This window comes from Heterodontus francisci, unplaced genomic scaffold (assembly GCF_036365525.1).
Source record: "Heterodontus francisci isolate sHetFra1 unplaced genomic scaffold, sHetFra1.hap1 HAP1_SCAFFOLD_156, whole genome shotgun sequence".
Lineage (NCBI taxonomy): Eukaryota > Metazoa > Chordata > Chondrichthyes > Heterodontiformes > Heterodontidae > Heterodontus > Heterodontus francisci.
In genome coordinates, this window is record NW_027142350.1 from 417,901 (window position 1) to 424,865 (window position 6,965).

The window sequence follows — 6,965 nt, forward strand, 5'->3', positions numbered from 1 at the left end:
CCAGGTGTGTATGGGGTTTTCACAGTGTATCAGGATCCTGCCAGGTGTGTCTGGGTTTTTCACAGTGTATCAGGATCCCGCCAGGTGTGTATGGGGTTTTCACAGTGTATCAGTATCCTGCCAGGTGTGTATGGGGTTTTCACAGTGGATCAGAATCCTGCCAGGTGTGTACGGGGTTTTCACAGTAGATCAGGATCCTGCCAGGTGTGTATGGGGGTTTCACAGTTTATCAGGATCCTGCCAGGTATGTGTGGGGGTTTCATAGCTTATCAGGATCCTGCCAGGTGTGTATGGTGTTTTCATAGTTTATTAGAATCCTGCCTGGTGTGTATGGGGTTTTCACAGTGGATCAGGATGCAGCCAGATGTGTATGGGGTTTTCACAGTGTATCAGGATCCTGCCAGGTGTGTATGGGGTTTTCACAGTGGATCAGAATCCTGCCAGGTGTGTACGGGGTTTTCACAGTGGATCAGGATACCTGCAGGTGTGTATGGGGTTTTCACAGTGGATCAGGATCCTGCCAGGTGTGTATGAAGTTTTCGCACTGTATCAGGATCCTGCCAGGTGTGTATGGGGTTTTCACAGTGTATCAGGATCCTGCCAGGTGTGTATGGGGTTTTCACAGTGTATCAGGACCCTGCCTGGTGTGCATGGGGTTTCACAGTGTATCAGGATCTGCCAGGTGTTTATGGGGATTTCACAGTGTATCAGGATCATGCCAGTTGTGTATGGGGTTTTCACAGTGCATCAGAATTTGCCAGGTGTGCATGGGGTATTCACAGTGGATCAGGATCCTGCCAGGTGTGTATGGGGTTTTCACAGTGGATCATGATCCTGCCAGATGTGTAAGAGTTTTCACAGTGTATCAGGGTCCTGCCAGGTGTGTATGGGGGTTTCACAGTGTATCAGGATCCTGCCAGGTGTGTGTGGGGTTTTCACAGTGTATCAGGATCCTGCCAAGTGTGTCTGTGGTTTTCACAGTGTATCAGTGTCCTGCCAGGTGTGTATGGGGTTTCACAGTGTATCAGGGTCCTGCCAGAAGTGTAAGGGGTTTTCACAGTGTATCAGGATCCTGCCAGGTGTCTATGGGGTTTCACAGTGCATCAGGATCTGCCAGGTGTGTACAGGGCTTTCACACTGTATCAGGATCCTGCCAGGTGTGTATGGGGTTTTCACAGTGGTTCAGGATCCTGCCAGATGTGAATGGAGTTTCACAGTGGATCAGGATCCTGCCAGGTGTGTATGGCCTTTTCACAGTGTATCAGGACCCTGCCAGATGTGAATGGGGTTTCACAGTGGATCAGGATCCTGCCAGGTGAGTATGGGGTTTTCACAATGTATCACGAATTTTCCAGGTGTGTATGGGGTTTTCACAGTGTGTCAGGATCCTGCCAGATGTGCATGGGTTTTCACAGTGGATCAGGATCCTGCCAGGTGTGTATGGGGTTTCACAGTTTATTAGGATCCTGGCAGGGGTGTATGGGGTTTTCACGGTGTGTCAGGATCCTGCCAGGTGTGTATGGGGTTTTCACAGTGTATCAGGATCCTGCCAGGTGTGTATGGGTTTTCACAGTGGTTCATGATCCTGGCAGATGTGTAAGAGTTTTCACAGTGTATCAGTGTTCTGCCAGGTGTGTATGGGGTTTTCACAGTGTATCAGGATCCTGACAGGTGTGTGTGGGGTTTTCACAATGTGTCAGGATCCTGCCAAGTGTGTATGGGGTTTTCACAATGCATCAGGTTACTGCCAGATGTGAATGGGATTTCACAGTGGATCAGGATCCTGCCAGGTGTGTATGGGGTTTTCACAGAGTATCAGGACCCTGCCAGATGTGAATGGGGTTTCACAGTGGATTAGGATCCTGCCAGGTGTGTATGGGCTTTTCACAGTGTATCACGATGTTTCCAGGTGTGTATGGGGTTTTCACAGTGTGTCAGGATCCTGCCAGATGAGCATTGTGTTTCACAGTGGATCAGGATGCTGCCAGGTGTGTATGGGGTTTCACAGTTTATTAGGATCCTGGCAGGTGTGTATGGGGTTTTCACAGTGTATCAGCATCCTGCCAGATGTGTATGGGGTTTTCACAGTGTGTCAGGATCCTGCCAGGTGTGTATGGGGATTTCACAGTGTATCAGGATCCTGCCAGGTGTGTATGGGGTTTCACAGTGTATCAGGATATGCCAGGTGTTTATGGGGTCTTCACAGTGTATCAGGATCCTGCCAGGTGTGTATGGGTTTTCACAGTGCATCAGGATCTGCCAGGTGTTTATGGGGTTTTCACAGTGTATCAGGATCCTGCCAGGTGTGTATGGGGTTTTCACAGTTCATCAGGATCTGCCAGGTGTTTATGAGGTTTTCGCAGTGTATCAGGATCCTGCCTTGTGTATATGGGGTTTTCACAGTGCATCAGGATCCTGCCAGGTGTGTGTGGGGGGTTTAACAGTGTTTCAGGATCCTGCCAGGTGTGTATGGGGTTTTCACAGTGGATCATGATCATGCCAGATGTGTAAAAGTTTTCACAGTGCATCAGGGGCCTGCCAGGTGTGTCTGGGGTTTTCACAGGGTATCAGGATCCTGCCAGGTGTGTGTGGGGTTTTCACAGTGTATCAGGATCCTGCCAAGTGTGTCTGGGGTTTTCACAGTGTATCAGTGTCCTGCCAGATGTGTATGGGGTTTCACAGTGTATCAGTGTCCTGCCAGGTGTGTATGGGGTTTCACAGTGTATCAGGGTCCTGCCAGGTGTGTAAGGGGGTTTCATAGTTTATCAGGATCCTGCCAGTTGTTTATGGGGTTTTCACAGTTGATCAGTATCCTGCCAGGTGCGTATGGGGTTTTCACAGTGGATCAGGATCCTGCCAGGTGTGTATGGGGGTTTCACAGTTTATCAGGATCCTGCCAGGTGAGTATGGGGGTTTCACAGTTTATCAGGATACTGCCAGGTGTGTATGGGATTTTCACAGTGTGTCAGGATCCCGCCAGGTGTGTATGGGGTTGTCACAGTGGATCAGGATCCTGCCAGGTGTGTATGGGGTTTTCACAGTTTATCAGGGACCTGCCAGGTGTGTATGCGGGTTTCATGTTTTGTCAGGATCCTGCCAGGTGTGTATGAAGGTTTCATAGTTTATCAGGATCCTTCCAGGTGTGTATGGGCTTTTCAATGTGTATAAGGATCCTGCCAGGTGTGTATGGGAGTTTCACAGTTTTTCAGGATCCTGCAAGATGTGTATGGGGTTTTCACAGTTTATCAGTATCCTGCCAGGTGTGTATGGGGATTTCCCAGTTTATCAGGATCCTGCCAGGTGTGTATGGGGTTTTCACAGTGGATCAGGATCCTGCCAGGTGTGTATGGGGTTTCACCGTGTATCAGGATCCTGCCAGGTGTGCAAGGGGTTTTCACAGTCGATCAGTATACTGTCAGGTGTTTATGGGGGTTTCACAGTTTATCAGGATCCTGCCAGGTGTGTATGGGGGTTTCACAGTTTATCAGGATCCTGCCAGGTGTGTATGGGGGTTTCATAGTTTATCAGGATCCTGCCAGGTGTGTATGGGGGTTGCATAGTTTATCAGGATCCTGCCAGGTGTGTATGGGGTTTTCACAGTGGATCAGAATCTTGCCAGGTGTGTATGGGGTTTCACAGTGTATCAGGATCCTGCCAGGTACGTATGGGGTTTTCACAGTGTATCAGGATCCTGCCAGGTGTGTATGGGGTTTTCACAGTGGATCCTGATCCTGCCAGGTGTGTCTGGGGTTTCACAGTGTATCAGGATCCTGCCAGGTGTGTTAGGGGGTTTCACAGTGGATCAGGATTCTGCCAGGCGTGTATGGGGGTTTCACAGTTTATCAGGAACCTGCCAGGTGTGTATGGGGGTTTGACAGTTTATCAGGATGCTGCCAGGTGTGTATGGGGGTTTCATAGTTAATCAGGATCCTGCCAGGTGTGTATGGGGGTTTCATAATTTATCAGGATGCTGCCAGGTGTGTATGGGGTTTCACAGTTTATTAGGATCCTGGCAGGTGTGTATGGGGTTTTCACAGTGTATCAGCATCCTGCCAGATGTGTATGGGGTTTTCACAGTGTGTCAGGATCCTGCCAGGTGTGTATGGGGATTTCACAGTGTATCAGGATCCTGCCAGGTGTGTATGGGGTTTCACAGTGTATCAGGATATGCCAGGTGTTTATGGGGTCTTCACAGTGTATCAGGATCCTGCTAGGTGTGTATGGGTTTTCACAGTGCATCAGGATCTGCCAGGTGTTTATGGGGTTTTCACAGTGTATCAGGATCCTGCCAGGTGTGTATGGGGTTTTCACAGTTCATCAGGATGTGCCAGGTGTTTATGAGGTTTTCGCAGTGTATCAGGATCCTGCCTTGTGTATATGGGGTTTTCACAGTGCATCAGGATCCTGCCAGGTGTGTGTGGGGGGTTTAACAGTGTTTCAGGATCCTGCCAGGTGTGTATGGGGTTTTCACAGTGGATCATGATCATGCCAGATGTGTAAAAGTTTTCACAGTGCATCAGGGGCCTGCCAGGTGTGTCTGGGGTTTTCACAGGGTATCAGGATCCTGCCAGGTGTGTGTGGGGTTTTCACAGTGTATCAGGATCCTGCCAAGTGTGTCTGGGGTTTTCACAGTGTATCAGTGTCCTGCCAGATGTGTATGGGGTTTCACAGTGTATCAGTGTCCTGCCAGGTGTGTATGGGGTTTCACAGTGTATCAGGGTCCTGCCAGGTGTGTAAGGGGGTTTCATAGTTTATCAGGATCCTGCCAGGTGTTTATGGGGTTTTCACAGTTGATCAGTATCCTGCCAGGTGCGTATGGGGTTTTCACAGTGGATCAGGATCCTGCCAGGTGTGTATGGGGGTTTCACAGTTTATCAGGATCCTGCCAGGTGAGTATGGGGGTTTCACAGTTTATCAGGATACTGCCAGGTGTGTATGGGATTTTCACAGTGTGTCAGGATCCCGCCAGGTGTGTATGGGGTTGTCACAGTGGATCAGGATCCTGCCAGGTGTGTATGGGGTTTTCACAGTTTATCAGGGACCTGCCAGGTGTGTATGCGGGTTTCATGTTTTGTCAGGATCCTGCCAGGTGTGTATGAAGGTTTCATAGTTTATCAGGATCCTTCCAGGTGTGTATGGGCTTTTCAATGTGTATAAGGATCCTGCCAGGTGTGTATGGGAGTTTCACAGTTTTTCAGGATCCTGCAAGATGTGTATGGGGTTTTCACAGTTTATCAGTATCCTGCCAGGTGTGTATGGGGATTTCCCAGTTTATCAGGATCCTGCCAGGTGTGTATGGGGTTTTCACAGTGGATCAGGATCCTGCCAGGTGTGTATGGGGTTTCACCGTGTATCAGGATCCTGCCAGGTGTGCAAGGGGTTTTCACAGTCGATCAGTATACTGCCAGGTGTTTATGGGGGTTTCACAGTTTATCAGGATCCTGCCAGGTGTGTATGGGTGTTTCACAGTTTATCAGGATCCTGCCAGGTGTGTATGGGGGTTTCATAGTTTATCAGGATCCTGCCAGGTGTGTATGGGGGTTGCATAGTTTATCAGGATCCTGCCAGGTGTGTATGGGGTTTTCACAGTGGATCAGAATCTTGCCAGGTGTGTATGGGGTTTCACAGTGTATCAGGATCCTGCCAGGTACGTATGGGGTTTTCACAGTGTATCAGGATCCTGCCAGGTGTGTATGGGGTTTTCACAGTGGATCCTGATCCTGCCAGGTGTGTCTGGGGTTTCACAGTGTATCAGGATCCTGCCAGGTGTGTTAGGGGGTTTCACAGTGGATCAGGATTCTGCCAGGCGTGTATGGGGGTTTCACAGTTTATCAGGTACCTGCCAGGTGTGTATGGGGGTTTGACAGTTTATCAGGATGCTGCCAGGTGTGTATGGGGGTTTCATAGTTAATCAGGATCCTGCCAGGTGTGTATGGGGGTTTCATAATTTATCAGGATCCTGCCAGGTGTGTGTGGGAGTTTCATAGTTTATCAGGATCCTGCCAGGTGTGTATGGAGGTTTCATAGTTTATCAGGATCCTGCCAGGTGTGTATGGGGTTTCACAGTGTATCAGGATCCTGCCAGGTGCGTATGGGGTTTTCACAGTGGATCAGGATCCTGACAGGTGTGTATGGGGGTTTCACAGTTTATCAGGATCCTGCCAGGTGTGTATGTGGGTTTCACAGTTTATCAGGATCCTGCCAGGTGTGTATGGGTTTTTCACAGTGTATCAGGATCCCGCCAGGTGTGTATGGGGTTTTCACAGTTTATCAGGGACCTGCCAGGTGTGTATGGGGGTTTCATTGTTTGTCAGGATCCTGCCAGGTGTGTATGAAGGTTTCATATTTTATCAGGATCCTGCCAGGTGTGTATGGGCTTTTCACTGTGTATAAGGATCCTGCCAGGTGTGTATGGGAGTTTCACTGTTTTTCAGGATCCTGCAAGGTGTGTATGGGGGTTTCACTGTTTATCAGGATCCTGCCAGGTGTGTATGGGAGTTTCACACTTTATCAGGATCCTGCCAGGTGTGTATGGGGTTTTCACAGTGTATCAAGACCCTGCCAGGTTTGTATGGGGATTTCACATTTTATCAGGATCCTGCCAGGTGTGTATGGGGGTTTCACAGTTTATCAGGATCCTGCCAGGTGTTTATGGGGTTTCGCAGTTTATCAGGATACTGCCAGGTGTGTATGGGGGTTTCACAATTTATCAGGATCCTGCCAGGTGTGTCTGGGTTTTTCACAGTGTATCAAGATCCTGCCAGGTGTGTACGGGCTTTTCACAGTTTATCAGTATCCTGCCAGGTGTGTATGGGGATTTCACAGTTTATCAGGATCCTGCCAGGTGTGTATGGGTTTTTCACAGTGGATCAGGATCCTGCCAGGTGTGTATGGGGTTTCACAGTGTATCAGGATCCTGCCAGGTGTGCATGGGGTTGTCACAGTGGATCAGGATCCTGCCAGCT